At 39.8% G+C, this 24,738-nt stretch overlaps 1 long non-coding RNA gene across 2 annotated transcripts in view; it reads left to right on the top strand.

Annotated features, from left to right (window-relative positions):
- LOC123605831 overlaps positions 1-24,738 on the top strand; it is a 180,033-nt gene that overhangs the window by 130,700 nt on the left and 24,595 nt on the right. For both annotated transcript variants that reach the window (XR_006715919.1, XR_006715916.1), the window contains 2 exons: positions 3,617-3,704; positions 4,625-4,715. This is a non-coding gene — a long non-coding RNA (uncharacterized LOC123605831). The remainder of the gene's footprint in view (positions 1-3,616; positions 3,705-4,624; positions 4,716-24,738) is intronic.

The raw sequence follows: 24,738 nt of genomic DNA, 5'->3' as shown, positions 1-24,738 counted from the left end.
CCTAGGGAATATGTCCACATTTTTTTCAACGTTTATTTATTTTTGGGACAGAGAGAGACAAAGCATGAACGGGCGAGGGGCAGAGAGAGAGGGAGACACAGAATCGGAAACAGGCTCCAGGCTCTGAGCCATCAGCCCAGAGCCCGACGCGGGGCTCGAACTCACGGACCGCGAGATCGTGACCTGGCTGAAGTCGGACGCTTAACCGACTGTGCCACCCAGGCGCCCCGGGAATATGTCCACATTTTAAGGCAGGTGAGAGAAACTTCCTGGCAGGTCTAAAATTGTATCTATATAGTCAGTGACGATTCTTCATAAGCACAGGCTCACCTCCAACAGAGGTGCAGTACAACACAAAGAATATTTCTCTCCCAACCAAATAACCCTTATGGTGGTGGTCTCAAAGTAGAGCTCCTAAGTCAGCAGTTATCAGCTGTGGTACTTGTTAGAAATATAAACTCTTGGGCTTAAACACAGACCTACTGAATGAGAAACTATGGGGATGAGGTCCAGAAATCTGTGTTTTAGTAAGCGCTCTTGGCACTTCTGAGGCCTGTTAAACTTACACATCCATTTTAGTATTATTTTCCTCCAAGCTCTGTAAGCAGCCTGGATTTTGCCACCCATCTCCCCAACTAGACTGAATTCCAAAAGAGCAGGGAGCTCATCTGCTTGTTTATCATGAAATCCCTGTCTCCAGCAGTAATTCCAGGCACAGAGTAGGTGTACATTATGCATTTGTTGAATGTCTGAAGGAATGCGTGAGTGATTGGCTAAGCGCTTCCTCCTGTCATGGTATGTGGCATAAAGGCCACGACACTCCCAGCCCGGTCATACAGGGAGGTTAGGGGGTTGCATAGGGTTTCTTAGGAGCTGCGCTGCTTTGTTTTAAATCTTTGCTCCCTCATCTGTCAACTGTATGTCCTTTGGCAAGTTGCTTAACCTCTCTGCCTTGGTTTTGTCATCTCTAACATGGAGATGAAAACAGTACGTCAGCTTCATATAGGGTTTTTTTTTTTTTTTGTTCTTTGTTAGATTAAATTACTTGTGTGGTGGCATTTGTTATTGTATTACCACTGTGATTCTCCCTTCCCAAGTGGCAGCCAGGCCGCTCTCCACCCAACCTGCAGAGTCTCTGACAAAGGTCTGGATAGAATTTGCCCTGCCCCTTCAACAGCATCGTATTAGGAGGACTAGATCCTGCAGACATCATCCCAACTCCTAGCTTTATCATTCTCAGGATTCATTGCATCATCTATTACTTTGATTAATATTTACATTGAAAATAATGCATTGCAGGAATACTTAAATGGACTCTCATAATCTGGTTGCATACACAGTACTGATGATCTGATAGGTTTTCTGATGGCACAGCTTCTCTCCAGTCTTTCCGTACTTCTTGACGCGGGCCTTTATTTCTGTTACCTTTACCAGGACCTCAAATGGTTGTCATGGTTAAATCATTAAAATACAAACAAGTTGTTTTTTCTTCTAGTTCTGCCACATGCAGTAGTGTGCTGTTTATTATCTGCTCTGACTAATCCTCATTTCGTTTTTAATGCTCAGCATTTTCCTTTCTGTGGAGAGCCATACATTGGCAGGAGTTCAAGGAAAGGCTGCAAATGCTTCGTAGAAACTATTTTAATCCCAAACAGTTAATGTTTGGAGAACAGGTTGAAACATATGTAATATAGGCACCAAACTGTAGGCAATTATCTCCAAAGGGCAATAGGGGACAGAGAATAAAGGCCATGCTGCCCTGAGGTTGAGGGTGAAAACCGAAGAAACACCTTCCTTGGCTTTCCAAGGGTCACAGTGTCAACTGAAGAATGAAATGATGAGACAAATGGAACAGCTTGATAACACCCAAATGGGTGTATTTATTCACACAATTCAAGCCTGACTACTGGAGTTCTTATTCCTGTCCATTGACAGCCATTCTGAGCATTGTAACAAGATCCAGAACCCGATGTCTGGAAATTCTTAATGATACTCTGGACAAAGTGGATGAGAGGTGACAAGCCAGAGGGAATGTGTGCAGAAGTTTTGGCTCAAAAACCCTGTGACTTCCAGCAGCGGTTCTGTGTGTTGGTTTCATCATTTGAACAACAGAAAGATAATAGCTGCCGCCTAATTTTCTGAAGATACAAATGGATGTCCCAGAGTTAGAGTTGTGTTCTGTTTGAATAATGCTATTTGTGCTGTTCTTCAAGCATTGCGTGGGACATGACAAGCTGTCTCTGGTCTTCTTTTCCATGGTTTCATCCTGCCATTTAACCATATGTATTCACACACACACACACACACACACACACACACACACACACACACACACCATGTAATCCTTGGTAAAGCACCGTGTGTTATATTGCTGCTATAAGGCAGCATTAATTATTATTCAAAATCCACCATGCAGCTATTATACAGTGTGATTTTCAGAAGGGAAGAACACTGTCGGAAGCATAATGGCACCTTGCAGGATCAGTTAGGGGGAAAATATGAGCTAAGGAGGCGGAAATCCTTGTTTAGACTTACAGAGAAATAATGACAAGCCATGAAAAGTTCCACAGGCCTTTGTAGCACTGAAATCTTTCCTCTAGGACCAACTTCTATGAAAATACACTACGCCTGGAATTTGCCCTGTCAAAGCCAGACATATTTTTTTAATTGAATCTTGCTCTGAGCATAGTGAATTTTTTTTTCCCCATCTGTAATTTGCTTTTTATGTGAATGGAGAGATGTTCTGTTTCTCTTCTTTGGAGGATTGTCATATTCCTGTAAAAACAATCAGTGTTGGGCCATTTATCTCTTGCTTCATCAAACTGTGATGTGGGCTGTAAGTACGTGTACGTTCGCAATATAGATTTTTTATTTCTGTATTTTATAGTCGTATTATTGGCGAGTGGCTCTCATTTATTTTCCAGAACATTTCTAGGCTGATGACAACTCTTTAGTCTTTGTTTGTTAACTGTGTCCTGTCTGTCTACCTTTTCATGTAATAATTGCTTTCAGGGAATAAAACAGAAATGGGGTATTGCTTTGTTTAATATTTTTCAAATCAAATACAGCATAGCACAACCATCTGTGAAAATACATTTCAGCTTTCATCAAATTCTGCCAAGGCTTTTTTGAGGATTAATAATCCCTTCATGTGGGCATGCTTCTATGGCTAATGTAGTATTGTTGGGCAGAGCCTCAGTTATATTTATGTTCTGACTCAGGTAAAAAAATAAATAAATAGGGGCGCCTGGGTGGCTCAGTCGGTTAAGCGACCGACTTCAGCTCAGGTCACGATCTCGCGGTCCGTGAGTTCAAGCCCCGCGCCGGGCTCTGGGCTGATGGCTCAGAGCCTGGAGCCTGTTTCCGATTCTGTGTCTCCCTCTCTCTCTGCCCCTCCCCCGTTCATGCTCTGTCTCTCTCTGTCCCAAAAATAAAAAATAAATAAATAAATAAATAAATAAATAAACCGACTTGTTGAAGGGAGAAAAAATTCAGTTTTTTCACTCCTAAATATGTGTTGCTTGCAGAACAAGTGCCTTTGGAATGGAAGATATTGTTGAAAGGCTTTTCTTGGTGGAAAATGTGGAAGTCAAAGCTATATTCGTTTTCCTTTTAGGTGGAGTCCAATTCTCAATCAATGGAAAGGCCCCTTACAGAGCTCCACCCGTATTAGCAGAACATGGACTGCCTGATGCCTTTTAAAGGTGATTTTTCTTTGGCTGATATGGGAGAAAAGGGCTTATGTCTCAGCTGTTTTTTTTTTTTTTCTTAGCAATTGTGACTACTGTCCTTTCTGCCCATCTTCATGTTCTATATGCCGCTTGCCCCCCCTTTCATTTCCCAAAGCCCCACAAACCCAGAGCTGTTGCAGGGAACAGGGTGAGTGAGACAGGCTGTGGCAGGGACTGCGAGATAGTACAGAACGTTAAGACACTAGAATTTTATTAAGACACACCACTATCTTTCAAAGTTTCTTGGCAACTTCTTCCAATAGGAATTTCTTACAGGCCGTTTGGAGACTCCTGTCCCCAGACTGCCACAATTCTCTAAGTATTTTCACAGGAAACAGAACATACTCAAATGTTATTGATAAAGTCATTGACCAAGTGTAAGGAAATAAGCTATGTTCAATCAGTTCTGTTATAACACTTGTTTTGAATACACAGATTTGTTCCAATGCCATTGATATACCTTGGAACGATTTGGACGTAGTTTTTTGTTTGTTTGTTTGTTTTATTTACTTACTTATTTTGAGAGAGAGAAGAGAGAGAGCACAAGTGGGGGAGGGGCAAAGCGAGAGAGAAAGAGAGAGAGAGAGAGGGAGAGGATCCAAAGTGGGCTCTGCGTTAACAGGAGAGAGCCTGGTGTGGGGCTTGAACTCACGTACTGCAAGATCATGACCTGAGCAGAAGTCTGTGGGCGTAGTTTTGCATTTGCTTATGCGTGATGTGATCCATGAAAAGCGTTTGGTGAACCCAGAAATCTGCACCCAGTGGAACCAGACAGTGTAGGAATACATACAATGCACACCCCCTCCCCAGACAGCCATGATCCTCCTCAGTTCACCACAGCCGCACGAGCCACACCATGCCCATCTGGTAAGGCAACTTTCTTTGCATTTCAGATAAGCTTCCTGCTGACGCTTTGCAACGGTTTACAAGCTGCAACCCTTATGAAATGTACTTCCACAAGCACATCCCAAGGTCTTGTTCAAGGTAAAAAGATAACATTTATTGTCTTTATGTGTTTCTTAATTGTGTAACACCGTCAACCATTTTTGTTAGGTTCCTCTGTTTTTAAGATGTCATAGGTACAGTTTGTGTGCCTCTAACCCCATTTTCCCATAAGCTCCTTGGTATTGTTGACAAAAATTTGCAGAGCATGATGGTTTCGAGAACACCTACGTTGCTTATAGCAGAAGTGACTGTCTTGAAGCAGCACTTCTATGGCAGGGAAGAGCAGGGAGCTGTCACTGCTTTCAGGCCTGAAGGACAAGGACAGAGAAACAGACTCTGGAACCCAGAGTGGTTGCCGGTTGCCTAACATCTGCTAGCCAGAGGCCTAGCATAAAGAGAGGCTGGGGAATAAACACCCTGGACTCACTCTCCTCCCACCCTCCAGTCTTTGGCAATTACCTCCCATTAATGGGCCGAACCCAATGCGAAGCCAGTGGGTTAGGGAGTCTGTTTATTGCCATCCATGGAGTTTAAACACACTGCATAGAGCAGGGCTGAGGGATGGATCTGAAGGCATCATCTTGCCCAACACCATTAGGGAAGTTACTTTTTAAGGAATTGTTTTTATTTTATTACGTAAATCCATTTTATTCTTCTCTTTCTGGATCTCTTAGATCTCAGCCAGGGCTTGAGGAGATTCATAAAGGTGTTTTTCTAAACAAAGGAAAAGTTTCTGCCAAAAAAGAATCTGCACTCCTTTTAGTCAAACCAGTTCAAACAGCCAACTTAGAAAATAACATATTTTCACACACACACCCCGCCCCGCTTCTCATTATATATGCACTCATAACTGTGTTCATGGTCATTTCCATGTGAACCCCTTTCTAAGGGCAAACATGTTTTCACATTTAACGCTTGAATTTTGCCCAGCTTGGTTGGATACTGTTACATAATTCACTAACTTTTGTGCCTGGTCAAGAAGAGGAATACTAAAGGCATGGTATAATTCACTTGCTGGTATACTGCCCTTCAATGTGGAAATTGATTTTTATTGTAGTCCCATTACAGGACAACTGGCCATTTTCCAGTACTGGAATGGGGGGAAGGTGGCTTGAAATGAGTCTCTGTAGTGTGTCCATTTCCCAGATGTCCCAGCTTGATCTGAAATTCAGAAGAGACCATGAGCTCACAGCCTTAAGGGTAATTATGCAGTAGGATGTTCGAGCTTAAATGAATCAATTTGTCATTGACTAGGGTAGGGTATGTCTTCCCTGCCCAGAAACAGCCTGCAGACAAAAGGAGATGTATTTCACGTGGTCCTATAGAGTTCAGATGTTTATTGGAGAAGAAAATATAAAAAATGTTAAACTTCAAAAGAAGAGTAAACATACATCTTTTTAAAAATTTTTCTTATTCTTTTTTTAAAAAAATAAGAGGCCCAAGTTTTATTCTTCCATAAGTAAAATTTATTGCCACATTAGCCATAATTCACTTTGCTTCATGCTAAAGTGAAGTGGGTTGCTCATACTGGTTAGCCTTTCACTGGGGAAGGAAATTTGATGCTATTGATAATGTTGACAGGATAATGGAGATGAAAATTTAGATTCTCCTGCAGGCTCATGTACTTTTAAAAATGGAGATATAATTCATCCATCAGAAAATCCGTCCTTTTGAAACATACAATTCAGTGGGTTTTAGCATATTCACAAAGCTGTACAGCTATCACCACTGTCTAATTTCACAGTATTTTTTATCACTCCCCAAAGAAACCCCATATTGGTTAGCCATCACTCTCTATTCCTTCTACCCCCCACCCCTGGCAGCCATCAATCTGTTTTCTGTTCTGTGCATTTACCTGTTTTGGACATTTCGTATAATTGGAATCTTGTCATCTGTGGCTTTTTTTTTGCATCTGGCTTCTTTCACTTAGCACACTGTCCTAAAGGTTTATCCTTGTATAGCATGTTTCAGGACTTTGTGTCTTTTTATTGCCACATAATATTCCAGTACATACCGCATTTTGTTTATCCATCAATCAACTGATGGGCCTTTGGATGTTTCTACTTTTTGGCTATAGTGAATAATGCTGCTATGAACATTCATGTACATGTTATTGTGTGGACATATGTTTTCATTTCCCTAGTAGTAGAATTGCCGAGTTATGCAGTAACTCTAAATTTAAACTTTTGGTGAACTGCCAGTCTGTTTTCCAAAGTGGGCACAAAATTTCACATTCCTAACAACAGCATATGAGGGTTCTGCTTTCTCCGTAACTTTGCCAACAGTTGTTGCCTTTGTCTGTTTGACTACAGACATTTTAGTGGGTGTGAAGTCATATTTCATTGTGATTTTCATTTGCATTTCCCTGCTGGCTAATAATGTTCAACATCTTTTCATGTATTTGTTGGCCATTTGTGTATCTTCTTTGGAGAAGTGTCTACTGGGATCCTTTATCATTTTCTTATTGGGTTATTTGTTATTTTATTGTTGTATTGTACCTGTTCTTTATATATTCCTTATGAGTCCCTCATCAAATCTATGATTTACAAATATTTTCTATCATTCTATAGGTTGCCTTTTATATTCTTTATGGTATCCTTTGAAGCACAAACGTTTTTAAATTTTTTATGAGTTCTAATTCATCTGTTTTTCTTTCATCACTTGGGATTTTGGTGTCATATCTAAGACAACCTTGCCTAACCTAAGATCATGAACATTTTTGCCTATATTCTTCTAGTAGTTTTATAGTTTCATCTCTTATATCTAGGTTTGTGATCCATTTTGAGTTATTTTTTTTCACTTTGAATTAATTTTTATGTATGATGTGAGGAAAGAGCCCGACTTTATTCTGTTGCATGTGGATATCAAGTTGTCCTAGGAACATTTGTTGAAAAGACTTTTATTTTCCTATTGAATTGTCTTGCAATACTGTTGAACATCAACGGGCCCTAAATGTATGGGTTTGTTTCTAGACTGTTAGTTATATTCTGGGCTCACAGACATTGAGAACTAGACGGGCCCTTTCAGATCACAGAGTATAGGAGTCACACATTCTGGTGTCTGTCAAGCGCAGTCAGGCTTCATGAGTAAAGTGTACCAGGTGTACTTGGGGAACATGGGCTTTACCCAGTGGTTGTCATATGGAAGTGTAAGATGAGGTTGGTTGTATCTTTTAATTTTTCAAAAGAAACCAGAAATTGTGTTTCTTCTTCTGGCAAAATGTCTTAAGTTATAGCCAAGCAACTAATTTAGTTAAAAAAAAATGCTGACTGGCCATAGGAAACATATCTTTAGGCAGAACTTGGCCCATTGTCCACCAGTTTTCAACTGAAACACTTCAGCCCTTTCCTGTGTATAGATAAGGTTGCCAGGTCTCAGTTTAGGTGGGTAATCCTAGGTTGCATTGTTATTTGTGGCAAATTCAGATCTAGAAATTGATATCGATGCTTTCTACTTCCTAGTTGAATATTACTAATATACTAATATCCTAAGAATTCATTATTTTTCTAATCATATTTTCTTTTTAATGTTTATTTATTGAGAGAGAGAGAGAGAGAGAGAGAGGCAGAGAGGCAGAGAGAGAGAGTCCCAAGCAGGCTCCATGCTGTCAGCAGAGAGCCTGAATTGGGGCTCAGTCTCAGGAACTGTGAGATCATGACCTGAGCGAAAATCAAGAGTCAGATGCTTAACTGACTGGGCCACCCAGGCTTCCCTCTAATAATATTTTCTTATTACCATGACTAGATATTATGTCTTCTTTTAATTAAAAAAAAAAATCCCACAAATACAACCAACCAAACAAAGGACCCCTTAGAGACCTAAACACATGTTTAGGTGGGAGCTATGTTAGTAACTGTTCTCTATTGTAATCATTTAAAATAAGATATCTAACCTGTTTTCAGAAGTGCAGTATAAAGACTTTGTTTTTTGTCTGATCATAGACAAAAAAGCAATGCACAGCTCTTATCCCCAGGACTACACACACACACACACACACACACACACACACACACACACACACACACACCATCTCTCCTCACAATGAATGAGGCATGCCTCTGAAAGTCTTGCCTCAGTTGTCATGGCTGTAAATATACCACATGTGGAAGGATTAGAACTCATTGGTCTCAATTTTATGTGCTCTGTTTTGTGTTCAAGGCCTTTGTCAACAACAGGCATTTCCTTCCCTGAGATCCTCTCAATGACATATTTTCTGATTCCAATAATGAATCCAGGAGGGATGTTCCCAACTCCTGTGCCAGAATCTGTTGAAGAAACGTTAGTCTCCTGCAGTATTAATGCATGTGTTTCCCAACTTTTTCACATTTAATTCAGTTCAGCAGATATGTGATGAAGACAGATGTGCCAAGAATAATTATGGGACTACTAACATGAATTAAAAGTGTGACAGTCCAAAAGACAAACTAAGCAGAAAGAAATCTGTTATAACTAAAGCTGAAGACAATAGATTGAAGTGGAATATGACAATGGCTTCCCGATGGGGGAGCTACACAAGACTTCACATTGTATGGACATTTGTACATCCAGGGGAAGTGATTCACACACACCAAGACAAAAATGTGCAAATACACCGAAATTCAGGATTAATGGATTGCGTCTACGCTAGGTTAAATCTGGCCAAAGATTAAGGAACAATTCAGTCATCCTGAATTCTTAACCTGCTTATCATCAGCCTCCAGATGTTTGATATTTAAATAAAGTGATTGGATAATTGATGGAATTTTACTTTTCATTTAGTAATTTGGAATAGTGAATAATATGCAGTCTGCCAAATCTTTAGAGAAAATTTTGTTACCCTCCTAATTTATTTCCAAGCGGCAGGAGAGAATTTGAAAGTGATCAAGAGGTTATTTGGGGAAAATTAACTATAATATGGTCAACTCTTCTTCACTTCACAGTTACCTTGGGTTTATATGTATATGACAAGATGCTTTTACTAATTGTTAAGATTCTCATTTTTTTTTTTCTTACTTTGCCAGAGGACCTCATTGTTCTTGAACTTTTGGGAAAAGACCGTGTATTAGTCTGAGACACATTTGCCAAGATGGGATTAAATGAGCAAGGATTTAATTAGGGGAAACACCTGGGATGGAGAATGGGGAAGGAACTGGTAAGACTGGGAATGCCATCGGATGACGAAACTGTCTGCCCCAAGTAAAGTGAGGGGGAAGGGAATTTGATGAGAATCTATTAGATTGCTGTGCTGTCTCAGGAGCTTTGGCAAAGCCACTGAGGAGTCCTTGAGCCAAAGTTGGCTGTTAGATGGGGCCCATATCGCCCAGTAATAAAATTGCTTTAGTATCCCCACCACACCCAGATGGTGGGAGCAGCCTGTGGGAAAAGTGAGGGCTGGGTGCAAATGTGGTGGTAGATTGCAGACTGTAGCCTTTGGGTCTTCAGTTAATTATACTCCCTGGAGTTCGAAGTCTTTAAAGTGCAGTTTCATGGCAGACAAAAATGGTAATTTTGTTAGGTTATAGATTAGCTGTAATAAGAGACCCCAGAATATAGTGGTTTCAACAAGACAGAGTTTTATTTATCTCTTAAATTGAGGTTTCAAGGTGGATATTGGGGATCCAGGCTCCTTCTATCTTGTTGCTCTACTATCCAGGCATGTTCCCTTTATTCCCATAATGAGTGGCGGCCCAAGATGGCTCAGCAGCATGTTGGCATTGCAGCCACTGGACAGAGGAGGGAGAGGGGAAAGGCGGGAAGCACCTTTCCCTTAAAGGGCACGAGCTAGAAGCTGGATACCTTCCGTTCTGCTCATATTTTATTTGCCAGAACTCAGTTATATTAGTTACCTGTGGCTGCTGTAACACATTACCACAAATTTAGTAGCTAAAAACCACTGAAATTTATACTCTCACAATTCTCTGTTTCCGTGGCTGAAATGCAGGTGTCCACATGGCTGCACTCCTTCTGGGGGCTCAAGAGGACAGTCTCCTTGCATCTTCCACCTTCTGGTGACTCCTTGGCTGTGACTGCATCACTCCGATCTCTGCATGCTCACATCACCTGCTCCTATTCTGCATGTAATCTCCCTCTGCCTCTGTTTTATAAGGACACTGGTGATTGCCTTTAGGAGCCGCCTGAATAAGCCACGATACTCTCTTCATCTCAAGGTCCTTAACTCAATCACATCGGCAGAGTCTTTTACCATGTAAGGGGACATTCGCACGTTCCAGGGTCTAGGACCTGGATATCCTGGGAAGTCGTAATCCAGACTACCACAGTCCTATGGCCACACTTAGCTTTATGCAGCATCAGAAATAATAGTCTTTTGTGGAGTGCTATATTCCTAACACAAGTTAGCATGTCTTATTACTAAAGTTAGACTGGGAATGGGTATAGGGTTCCAATCAGCCATCCCTTCTTGAGAAATTTCTTCAAATTAATGTGGTTTGAACCTTAGAGTAAAAAACTTCACATCATCAACTCTAAATTATATAATATTTGGAGTATTTGAAATCCAAGACAAGTTGGACTGGAAGGATATTGTTTTTGCCTGACCACTGTTATGATGCCTCTCCTGCTTTTTCCGGTGATAGTGCCCTAATTTCTAATTTTCCTTTGAGTAAATGCCTCCTGCCGGATTTCAGTCCATGTGCTGTGGGATGCATGTACCCTCTATCTGGACAATTTGCATTTTTTGTTGGTTCAAATCTGGGTGTGAAATCCACAGGGATTCTCCAAAGACCATAGGACTTACAGAAACAATGGGGAAAGTGGAGGTCTCTTTCCAGTGGGATTGCTGAACTGATAGACGTAAGCTGGAACTGCCGATAATTCTCTTTGCACAGGGTGTGACGAGCCTGCCCAGGAGCGCAGTCAACCCGCAGGAAGAGGGATGTGAGGGACGGGCAGAACCGTGTTCTTGGTGACGTCATTTGGGTGCCTGTGTCTAGACACACCTGAACCAAATATACCCCTGGACCTTTTATGGGAGTCAGTGAGTGAGTGTCTCCATCCTAGCCCCTCTTTTACCTGTTCTTTTGCCACTTGGGTTGCGTTCTGTCCCTTGGAACCAAGAGGCCTGACTAATGCAAAGTTGAAGAAAACGCATCAAGTTGTAGGCAAAGTCAAGGCCAAAATTCAGATGTCCTTCCTTTTGAGCTGCTCTATTGTGGTGCCTTTCCTTCTTCTCACATAATGGCTGTTGACCAGTTTCTTTTGATTCCACTACAAAGTGGAAGTCATTTAGTCCCTTAGTCAATCTTGATTTAAAAAAAAAAAATGGCTTGAGTTCTTACGTGATTTCTTCTCATCTGGCCTACAAGCTTCAACAGCTTATCAAAGGAACATCACTGACAAATAGAATTTGTGACAACGTTGAATACCCTGGTTTGGGTTGGGAAATAAGGAAGGAAAAGAGGGTAATTTCAAAATGCCAAGAAGAAGTAAGGAAGAGATTGATGACCTTTTTTGTTGTTGTTTCCGGCAGATTTATAATGCAATAAAAAGTTTGTTCTGCAATCATTTAGCCCATGTGGTTGATATTAGATTTTTCAGTCAAAACTGTTCATGTCTTCAAGAGGGTCTGAAGCTTTTTATTTAAGTGAAGGATGCTGCTAAAATGTTGAACTCAACATTCCCCCTGAAGTTCTTTCAAGACTATTATGAATAGTCCAGTTTTAAGAAATTCCAGATGAATTGTGCACAGCAAGATGAAAGACGGAGCGTACAAGCATCTGTGCACAGGAATTATGCAGAAGTATGCAAATTTTAACCCCAGTGATGATGGAAATGTTAACCTTATGTTTCAGTAATAATAATAACTACTCTGATCTAATGGTGAGCTAATAGGTGCAAAGGGCACTTGGAATCGAGAATTAATAAGAAGTAAGAAGGCTCCCCCCTGTCCCACCCCGACGACATGAGGTTATTTATCTGAATACCTTCTTGTTCAGTGCAGTTCACCATAGAAACAAATATTAACAACGACATGTTCGTGGCACAGGTACTTGTCATTAAATGTAAACCTGTTTTATAAAAATGTGATCCTTAGGCTTCCATAAAACAGGATGCTGATTTATTTTTTTAGAAGCTGAATCCTTAAACTAAGAAACCTATGGCAGTGTTCGAATTTGGTGGCAAGCGTATGTCAAGTCTTCCTGTGTTGGGAAGGGAAGGGAAACTCATGGGCCTGAAACAATGCCAAGGAGAAGACTCCAGATCTGGGCCAGTGCTCTAAAGTTCTAGAAATAAGGCTAGCTGCCACTCATTGAGTGCTCACTATGTGCCAGGCACAAAAAAGCACTTTGTAGTTACAGTATCATTAAAACCTCAGAATAGCCCTATGGGTTAGGGAAAACAGAGGGTTCCCTAAATTTTCAAAGCTGGAAAGAGGTGGAGCAGAATCTATTCAAGTCTCTCCAAGCTGGTAAACACTCTGCTGTGAACACTGTGCTGTGTTGTGGGTACCCTCAAACCTCACCCTGTAACACGCAACATGTCACTGATGCTACATTTAACTGTTATGTATCCACAGTCTGTCAGGCCAACTCTGAAATATCTTCTTCCCTTCAATTAAAAAAAAATTCTTGTAGGTGGTTAAAATCATTTTACTTTGCAAGTGATGCATAAATCTGCAAAAAAAATAAAATTTTGCAGGTAAGGGTAGAGTTGGCTTCGCTATCACCACTGGCGTTACTCTTTTCCTGGCTTGATACTGGGACTCCATGATGACCAGTGCCTGAGACTCACCCTGCCCATGTTTGGCAGCCATTTCTCAGGAAGAGAAAGTGTAGAGGAGATCTCCAGGGGAACTCTCACCAGGTCCTGTCTTTCTCGGAGCCTCTTAGCTTGTTCTGACATCCTCAACATGCCCTTTTCGTCTCATCGTCCAGTACAACTTCCAGCTCCAACCATCATGCTGACTTTTGCTAATAGGGAAGAAGAAGAAGGTAAGGAGAAGGCGTGCTCATTCTCTTTAAAGACTTGAATTGAAAGGTACATGTATCTCTTCTGCTCACATCTCCATTATTCAAAGCAAGGTCACATGGCTGCGTTCCCTGTGTGTTTGTATATAGTTATGGCAGATATTGCCAATAGTTTCCCAACATCCATTCCTCACTCTTTTCAGTAATGGACTCTCCAAATTTCATCTCACTCTGGTGAGATTCTACGTTGCCCAGCCTCTCTTGTGGCGGTACTAGGATCTGGCCTGCGCTATCCTGGCCTGATGAATAGGTTTCACAGCTGACTAGGCATCTGTGTGGCTACCCTGGAGTTTCTGTAACTCATATCTGTGTACAAATTGGACCTACTCCTCAAAAAGTCCTGGAACAAATTGAAGGAGGGTAGGATGGAAAATGTAGGACAACTGAAAATCTCTATTACATTTAGTTTAAACATACAGAATGCAGGGCCACCTGGGTGGCTCAGTCCATCTGGCGTGTCTGACTCTTGATTTCGTCTCAGGATCATGACCTGAGTTGGCTGTGAGACTGAGCCCAGCATCAGGCTACATGCTGAATGTGGAGCCTGCTTGAGATTTCTCTCTCTCTCTCTTTCTCTTTCTGTCTCTCGCCTCCTGCCCCTCTGCTCCTCTGCCCTGCTCATGCATTCTCTCTCTCTAAAAAAAAAAAAAATGAAAATAAAAACAAAACAAAACAAAACAAAAACCCCATATGTAATGCAGCTAAATCAGTGCTCAGAAGGGAACGTTGTAACCTTAAATGTACATGTTAAAAAAGAAAAAACAATAGAAAAGTAATGTGCCCAGAACTCACGAGTTAGAACAAGAACAGAGTAAACCCAAAGAAAGTAGAAAGGAGACACTAATAAAGATAAGAACAAACATCAGTGAAACAGAAAACAAGTAATAGAGATGATCTGCAGAAACCAAGTATGGTTCTTTGAAAAGATTAATGAAGTCGACAAGCAATAAAGAAGAAAGGACACAAAACATAACTGAGGGCAAAAAGGGGACATAATTATATAATGGTGACTTAAAATATTGTAAGTGTTATTGTGAATAACTCTATGCTGATACACCTGATAATATCTAAAATTATTATTTCTTAGAAAATCTATCCATTGCCAGTGTTGATTTCAATGGGGATGAAGGACTTATGAAGCTGCGAAAACCCTTGATTCGGGAGTCAAACATATATCCACTCTCTCCCCTCCTCCCACCTCCCCTCACGTCCCACATGGATTTTAAGTCAAGTTTTACCACCCCGTCAACAGAGTAGAGAACTTGTAGCTTCCGTGAATTGTCTAACACTCCAAATCCTCTTTGGAGGAAAGCATATTCTCCCTTCCTGTGGCAAACTTCCTAGGTCCCCTCTTAAGGACCAAGGCATACATTCCCCTAGACGCTGGGAGTGGTGGCTGCAGACCACTCATAGCTAAGTCCCTTTCCAGGAATGTCCCCTGGGCCCACATCCAAGACTGGTAGATGCAGTAGGTCAAGAGCCCAGCCCCAGTGAATTGATTTAAGACAGCTTGGAAGGACGACCCTAGTTACATTGCCGAGGCTTCCTCGGGAGCTGCTTTGCACTTCCGCTCTGGCCCCTGTCCTTGCCCCCATAGGAATTGATCCTGAGAGCCTCACCAGTAAAGTTCTTGCACATAAATCTCTATCCCACAGTTTGATTCCCAGGGAATATGGTCAAAGACAATAATAAAACCAGACAAGGATGGTATGAGAAAGTAAAATTATAGGCCTCGTTTAAAAAATACATTATGATGAGGTTGATTTTTCTCAGGACTCGAGATAGTATAACATTTGAAATCTGGTAATATACTTAACTACAGAAGCAAATTAAAGAGAGACTATATGATTGTTTCACTAGCAAAGAACTCATACAATTCCACTCCAAGTAATGATAATTAAAAATATACATATTACTCCAGTCTCATCGAGAGAAAAATCTTCAGAAAATTCCAGTTGAGGGGGATCCTATAACACACCTAACCCACTGTCCTTGAAATGGCCAAAGTCATCAAAAACAAAGAAATTCTAAGAAGCTGTCGTAGCCAAGAAGATCCTAAAGAAACATGATTATTTAGTATGTGGTACCATGGATGGGCCAGAAAAAGGACTTATGTAAAAACTAAGAAAATCTAAATATCCTTTAGGTTTTAGTTAATAATAAAGTATCAATATTGGTTCATGTAACAAATGTATGTTACTATAATAATGTTTTAATAATAATGCCCATCACCCAATTTCCCTTCTCCCCCACCACCCCCATCAACCCTCAGTTTGTTCTCTGTATTTAAGAGTCTCTTATGGTTTGCCTCCCTCTCTCTCTGTTTGTAACTATTTTTTCCCCTTCCCTTCCCCCGTGGTCTTCTGTTAAGTTTCTTATGATCCACATATGAGTGAAAACATATGATATCAGTCTTTCTGTGACTGACTTTTTTCACTTAGCACAATACCTTCCAGTTCCATCCACATTACTGCAAATGGCATGATTTCATTCTTTCTCAATGTCAAGTAGTATTCCGTTGTGTATATAAACCACATCTTCTTTATCCATTCATAAGTTGATGGACATTTAGGGCCTATCCATAATTTGGGTATTGTTGATAATGCTGCTATCAACATTGGGGTACGTGTGCCTTTATGCATCAGCACTTTTGTATCCCTTGGATAAATTCCTAGTGGTGCTATTGCTGGGTCGTAGGGTAGTTCTAATTTTAACTTTTTGAGGAAACTCCACACTGTTTTACACAGTGGCTGCATTTCTTTAAAAATATATATATGTTTGTATATATATATGTTTATATATATATTTTTCCCTTGGACATTATTTGCATTTAATATTAAATGGCTATTCTTGTCAAATAAATAAGACAAGAAAAATTAAGACCTAAAAAAATTTTAAAGAAAGATATACATAGTAGTGCTATTACTGGGTCTTAGGGTAGTTCTAATTTTAATTTTTTGAGGAACCTCCATACTGTTTTCCAGAGTGGCTGCCTTTCTTTATATATATATTTATATTTATATTTATATTTATATTTATATTTATATTTATATTTATATTCATATTTATATTTTTATATATAAATCAATGTTTTCCTTGGACATTATTTGCGTTTACCATTAAGTGGCTATTCTTGCCAGGTAAATAAGACAAGAAAAATAAAGACCTAAAAAATTTTTAAAAAGACATACAAAAACTAAAATGGTAGATAGAAATTTATTGCTTGTTTGCACATGATTGTCAGCATTGCAAATATAAGAGAATACAAACTAAGCAATAACTGGAGACTTCAGCAAGATTGCAGGATACAAAATCAATATACGAAATCATATATACTATTCTTGCTTTAACCAGTTAGAAAATGTGATAATAATATATCACAATATCCCACAATATCCCACACACAAATCCATAAAAACTACAGAATCCTTAAAGGCAAACCTAAGAAAAGATAGAGAGACCTTTAAGGATGAAATAATTTAAAATTATTGAAAGATATAAGAAAATACTGTTAGAAATCATATTCTTAGATGGTAAGGCTCAGAATGATATCTATATCAATCCTCCTCAAATTAATTTCTAAATTCTATGTAACATAAATTCAAGACCTAAAAAAAGATGATTAAATTCCTATATTTTAGAAGGTTGTGCCACTTATGCCCTACCTCCTTTTATTCTTTCCTTTCCTTTCCTTTTTTTTTTTGAGAGAGAGAGAGAGAGCATGTGAGCAGGGAAGCGGGGAAGAGGGGCACTGTGCAAGAGAGAGAAAGAGACAGAGAGAGAGAGAGAGACAGAGAGAGAGAGAGAGAATCCCAAGCAGGCTCCATGCTTAGCACAGAGCCCAATGTAGGGCTCGATCCGATGACTCTGGGATCATGACCTGAGCCGAAATCAAAAGTCAGATGCCTAACTGCACCACCCAGGTGCCCCATACCCTACCTCTTATTAATATCAAGCATATATTTGATATGGGGTGCTTTTTTTTAAGGTGCAAATAGATTGTTACTAAGAAAGTGATCTCTCATTGCCACTGTAATTGTTTCTAAATAACATGTAAATATCTGTGAAAGAGTGTTTCTCAGATCCCTAAATTCATTGTAAGTTTCAGGCTAAGTGTTGAGAAATTTGACTTCCAAAAGATAAAAAAATAATAGTTTTAAAAAATAGTCATCATTTAAAAAAAATGAAAAGAAAAATCTTTTTAGGTCTATGGGACAAATAAGTTATAAACTTAATAGCTAACATTTAGAAAGCACTTTTTATGTGCTAGCCTGTATGCTTAAAGCTTTGAGTAGATTTTGTCATTTAAGATCTCAAAATAATATGGCATTTTTATCTCTTTTTATTGGTATGGAAATTGAAATTCGGAAAATTAGGGAACTCATAAGGTCACCTAACATGTAACCAGCGGAGAAGATGTGCTGGTGACGAGAGCAACTGAAAAGAAATTTGATCCTTTAGGTTCCAAGTTGCACAGTCTGTTAACCATACATAATTCCTCTTATATTGTTTGCATTAAAAAACAAGAGCCATTGGGAACTGAGGGACTTTTATTCTGGTCCAAGTTTTATAGCGATATACTCAGGACGTTAGTTCTAAGTTAGTTTATTCCCGAACAAATACATTATTGAGTGCCTAATAAGTGTAGGACGCTATTAGAAGGAGTGGTAAGCACATGGTGCCTATTCTCCAGGACTCTGTAGTCTTTTAATAGTAGTGACATGGGGCTCTGGAGAGACATCCGTGTAAGTTGTGATTTTCTTTGTGCACAAAATCTAATATGATCATCTCATTCTGAATGGTTAATATTTCTTTCTCTTGGTAGTGGCAGAACTGAAAATTCTCAAGGCACTTGCCATAGAATATATTAAGCATTCAAGACAGATGCATTGGTAATTCTGCTCAAGGTACATAATTATCACAAGGGAATTATTTTATAAAACATGGATGTCAGCCAATATATTTTTGAACTAGAATTGAGTATGAAATCTTCAGGTTAAAACATACTGTTGTATTATTTAGTGCCTTCCATTTTTAGAGAGTGAGAAATGTAGTTATTTAGACTTTTGACAGTGTGGATGTACTTTAAAATGACTGTGACAGGGAATTTTATTCTAGAATTATCTTTTGATACCAAAAAAAGAAACACACATTTGAGTTACTTACATATCTGTAGACCCAGCAAATTATATGATTTCTTCATCCTAGTTAAGTCAATCCCAGTCGTGGTACACATCATGCATTTGAGGGGTGGTTTCTTTCTCCAAGTACTTATTATGAGGTTAGCTCATCCTTCTGGCCAAAATTATTTTATGAACTTCCTCTAAACAAAGTGTTATTTTGCCAGGTCAGTCACAGGCCACTGCTTGGTTATAGCTCAGGATAGGAGGTGGCAATTACTTTTCTTACCAGGCTCAAGACCATATTATAGGCACCATGTGTCATATACTAAGTCAGTAGTTCTCAACAGGGGTGTGATTTTTTCCTGCTAGTGGACATTGAACAATGTCTGGAGACATTTATAATTGTTGCCACGGCGGGGTGGGAATGCTAATAGCATCTGGGGGAATAGAAGCCAGAAATGCTCTAAATATCCTAAAATGCACAGAATAGCCCCACAGTAAAGAATTAATCCAAGTAAAGAATTATCTGACCCCAAATGTCAATAGTGTCAAGGTCAAGAAACTCTGTTCTAGAAGGAAAACATGGCACAGTCAGTTAAATAATTTTTTTTTCTGTTACCATATACAGGGAATACATAAGAATACTTAATAATTTTAAATTTGTGGTTCAAGTTATATAATCCCATTCAGAGACAATCCATGACAGGCTAAGTATGTGGGAGAAACTTTCCTAAGGTATTTATCCTGTCCGTGATTTTTGGTCATGACATGGGGCCAACCCTAGAACCAGTTGCCAGAGAGCAAGATTTTCCTGCACCCTCACTTTTCCACTCTCCTTCTCTTTTTCCCAACTGCACTTTTGTCTATTTAACACAACTTTGTCTACTAGGACTTTCTGTGATGATGAAAATATTCTCTATGTGGCCCTTCAGTATGGCAGCTACTAGCTACAAGTGGCTATTATGTACTTGAAATGTCATGAATGGGCCTCTGGAACTAATCTTTAAGATTTTATATGATTATAATCAATTTAAGTAGAAATGCAAACAGCCGTATGTGGCTAGTAGCTACCATAACAGACAGTGCAGATTTCACATCCTCTCACCCACCATCGCAGGTCCTATCTCTTTCTGGGTCTCACATCAGGAATGGATTGTCATTGTTTCAAGCTCCCTCACATTTTGCTTCTGAATATTTGGAGAGAGATATTTGGACTCTGAAAGGGAAACTAGGGAAAGAAATTCCTAAGTGACTTGACCTCCAAAGACATACCAGCCGGGAAAAAAAAAAATCTGAGTTTAAACTCCAGAAGTTAGGCTCTTTCAATTTACAAATCTACACGATACAAAGGCTGGCGTCCTATATATATATCCTCTCCCTTAAAGAGTGCCTCTCTCTGTCCTAGACTTAAGCGATCACACAAGTTCCCTTCTACATATAGTGATGATACCTTTCTCTTAAAGAGAAGAGTAAGCCTTCCAAGGACAAGAGACTGTCATTTCAACAGAATTAATAAAGGGTGTTGTATTTTTGCTTCCCCTGTCCCAATGAAACTTCTTTTGTTTTCAAATTCCCTTCCTCTCCTGCACTCCTCCCTTTCCACCTGCCCACCTTTCTCTCCCTTTCCTTCCCCATCTGCTTTCCTCACATCTCCTCACCCCTTCACCTCTCTCTCTCCCTATCACTTGGATTTCAAACCCTCTACAACCTGGCCCATGACGATCTCTTCTAAGTTAACAAAGGAACTCGTTAAATATTCATTGGGATTCCATATCTATGCCTAACTGGCCATCAGGAAAAAAATCTTTGTAACCGACTGTGCTATCTCCCTTCACAGGATAAGACACATATATGGTTAGTCTGGACTATTTGTTTGGGCCCTCTGAAAAGCAGGCACTAGGACAGGATTAGATGGGCAAGCACTTTACTGGGGGGAAATACCTGTGAAGGAAGAAGCCAGAGGAGCCAGAGGAGGTGTGGAAAGCCATCGGACTGTGTGCCATCTGACCCTGTGAGAAGGGAAGGAAGGAAGCCTGCATAGGAAGGGTCCAGACTGCTGTGCTCTTCAACATGGCTGAATGGGAATCCTTCAGCCACAGTTGCCCATCAGACGAGCTTCTATCTCCCAGGAACAAGTATGCCTCAGTTTCCCTGCTGTGCTCAGTCATTGGCTGGAAGCCAATGGGAATAATGGCCTCAGTGCAATGCATGGCAGATCACAGATCCAAGGCTACGACCCATGACCAACTGTGATTCCTGCAGTAGACCTGAGAGGTAAATTCTCATGACCAGCATATCTAAATCATACTTAAATTTTTCCGGGCTTGGTGAGAAAGGACAGGGCCCCTTATGTCATGAGCTGTATTTAAGTAGTGCCCCATGACTGACCTGGTCAAATGCTAGTTTATTTAAAGGAAGCTTATGGAATATTTTTGCCCAGTCTCCTTTCCACATTGCACACTATTACAGCAATGAGGTGTTCTCACGTCTTCCCAATCCTTACGCTCCTCTCACACATGTATTCCTTTTGCCTGGAATAAGCCTTCTGTAACCAGTTCTCCAGATCAGTTCCTTCAAATTTCCACTCAACTGCCTATCCATAGGAGAGTATTCCTGAGTCCTGGACTAAGATAGACCTCAAATCTCTCTGGAATTCGAGCCTAACAATCCTCCTTCTGGATTCTTAGTACTTTTTCACATTGTCCTTTTTGTCTCATAAACATTTGATATGTGAAGGCATAGACTGTATCTCTTTAATTTACCAGAGCCAGGCAGAGAGCCAATTAATACTTCTTGAATAAATTAATACTTTGTGTCAGATATGCTGCAATAAAAAAGATGAATAATGAAGTCCTTGCTTTCAATATGCTTAAAATCTAGTATGGGTTTCTCAGCAGAAGATGCTGTAAAAATATTGGAGTTAATGAAATATCTGAATTAAAGGGTTTTTCAGAAGATTTGAAGCTTCAGGTTTGTAGGTCAAGGATCAATCACCAGAGGATGTTACATTAAAGTTTTACCAAGCTGACTTTTATAATAGATAGGACTAATGTTGATGAATGCTCTGTCTGCATGTAAATGAATACTCCTAGGAGGAGTTTTAAATGACATCTAGGAAAATGATCTCAGTTTACACCCTTCTAATTTGGCATTTGAAGTCATTTTACCAGCTTTAGAATGAAGGTTGTCTTTGAATTTTCTATGAATGAAAAATTTGCTACAGCAGTGAAGCATGTGTATATGATGGTGGGATATCTATGATTTGTAGAGTTTATGTCTGACCAGTATGCTTTCTCATATGCCTATCTCCTAGAAAGTAACTTTTTTTTTTTTTCATTTATGGCATCCCATCCCATATGGTTCTGCTAGGAATGACTTTATCTTTAGCACTACAGGGATTGGCAGATAATACTATATTTTTATTTAGAATTAGTAGACTTACTACATTCCAGGCACTGTTCTAATCACTTGAAGTATAGTAACCTTCTAATTCTTATAATGACAGCATGAAGTACTTTTATTATTGTCCTTGATTTAGAGATGAGAAACCTGAGTTCCAGAGAAGTTGATGAACTTATCCCGCATGGTGAGTGACAGAGGTAGGATCTGAACTTAGGTTGGCGAGCACAGTGTAATCACCACACTCATCTGCCTTCCGTGCTTTAGGCTGCCATGTCAGAACTTCTCTTCCTAGGCAACAGTAGTTAATTCAGAAATGGAGATGTGGCTCCTCTGGGAATTTTGCTAACACTAATAGGAAAAAGATGGCACCGTCGTTTCTTAAGGGTCTTTGGCTCTAAGAATGATGTAAGTCCCAAGAATCCGTGTTTATCACCAAAGAAGAGAGTTCATCTCAGAGAGGACACAGACAGGTGAGGAAAACAGAGCTGAGGACGGAGAAGTGTTAACTAACACCTGGTGATGGCATTTGAAAATCCTATATTATAACTAACTGTTCTGAATCTTTTCAAATATACACCAAAGTAGAGAGGTTAAGTATAATGAACTTCCCACTCTGACATATGCCCATCATGTGGGTTTAGCAGTTATCTACATTTCAGCAATATAGGTATACCTCGGAGATGCCACGGGTTCAGTTCCAGGCCACCACAATAAAGTAAATATCACACAAAAAAAGTGAATATTGCAAGAAAGCACATCGAATGAATTTTTTTTGTTTCCCAACACATATAAAAGTTATGTTTAAGCTGTGCTGTAGTCTCTTAAGTGTGCAACAGCATTATGTCTGAAAAAAAAAAAAAACAACAACAAACCAATGTATATACCTTCATTAAACAATACTTTATCTCAAAAAATGTTAACCATCACCTGAGCTTTTAGTGCTTTGTTAGTCTTGCTGGTAGATGGTCTTGCCTCTGTGTTGATGGCTGCTGACTGACCAGGGTAATGGTTCCTGAAGGTTGGGTTGGCTGTGGCAATTTCTTAAAATAAGACAACAATAGGGGCTCCTGGGTGGCTCAGTGGGTTAAGCGTCTGAATCTTGATTTCGGTTCAGGTCATAATCTCACAGCTGTGAGATCAAGCCCCCCCCCATAAGGCTCAGCATTGAGCACAGAGCCTGTTTGGGATTCTCTCTCTCTCTCTCTCTCTCTCTCTCTCTCTGCCCCTCTCCTGCTCATGCACACATGTGATACATGCACAAGTGTGCGCGCTCTCTCAGAAAAAAAAGACAATAATGAAGTGTGCCACATTGATTGACCCTCACGAATACTTGCTCTGTAGCATGTGATAGCATTTTACCCACAACAGTACATTTTTCAAAACTGGAGTCAGTCCTTTCAAACCCTGCTGCTGCTCTGTCAACTAAGTTTAATATTCTAAATCCTTAGTTATCATGTCAGCAGTTTTCATACCATCAGGAGTAGATTCCATGGTTTCATACCATCAGGAGTAGATTCCATTTCAAGAAACCACTGTCTTTGCTTATCTATGAGAAGCAATTCTTTATTCACTCAAGTTTTATCACGAGATTGCACAAATTCACTTCTACCTTCAGGCTCCACATCTAGTGCTAGTTCTCTTGCTGTTTCCACCTCATCTGAAGTTACTTTCCCACTGCAATCTTGAACCCCTCAAAGTCCTCCACGAGTGTTGAAATCACCTTCTTCCAAACTCCAGTTAATGTTGACATTTGACCTCTTTCCATGAATCGTAAATGTTCTTAATGGCATCGTAAATGTTGTTAATGGTCCCCTTTCTAGAAGTTTTTAATTTACTTTACCCAGATCCATCAGAAGAATCACCATCTATGGCAACTATAACCTTACAAAATGTATTTCTTAAATAATGAAACTTGAAAGTTGAAATGACTCCTTGATTCATGGGCTGCAGAATGGATGTTGTGTTGGCAAGCAGGAAAACATCAACCTCATCGTCCATCTCCATCAGAACTCTTGGGTAACCAGGTGCATCATCAATGAGCAGTAGTATTTTGAAAGGAATCATTTTTTCTGAGCAGTAGGTCTCAACATTGAGCTTAAACTGTTGAGTAAACCATGTTGTAAACAGATGTGCTGTCATCCAGCATTTGTTGTTTCATTTACAGAGCACAGGCAGAGTACATGTAGCTTAATTCTTCAGGGCCTTAGGAGTTTTGGAACGGTAAATGAGCGTAGACTTCAACTAAAAGTCACCAGCTGCATTAGCCCTTAACAAGTGAGTCAGCCTGTCTGTCCTTTGAAGCTTTAAAGCCAGAAATTGACTTCTCCTCTCTAGCTATGAAAGTCCTAGATGGCCTCTTCTTCCAATAGAAGGTTGTTTCATCTATATTGAAAATATGTTGTTTAGACTAGCCACCTTCATGAACTCTCTTAGCTGGATCTTCTGGATAACTTGCTGCAGCTACTGTATCAGCACTTGCTGCTTCACCTTGCACTTTTTATGTTTTGGGGTTTTTAAAAACCTCACGAATCAACTTCTGGTAGCTTCAGACTTTTCTTCTATAGCTTCATTACC

This window comes from Leopardus geoffroyi, chromosome A2 (assembly GCF_018350155.1).
Source record: "Leopardus geoffroyi isolate Oge1 chromosome A2, O.geoffroyi_Oge1_pat1.0, whole genome shotgun sequence".
Classification (NCBI taxonomy): Eukaryota; Metazoa; Chordata; class Mammalia; order Carnivora; family Felidae; genus Leopardus; species Leopardus geoffroyi.
This window is presented reverse-complemented; position numbering and strand designations above follow the sequence as displayed.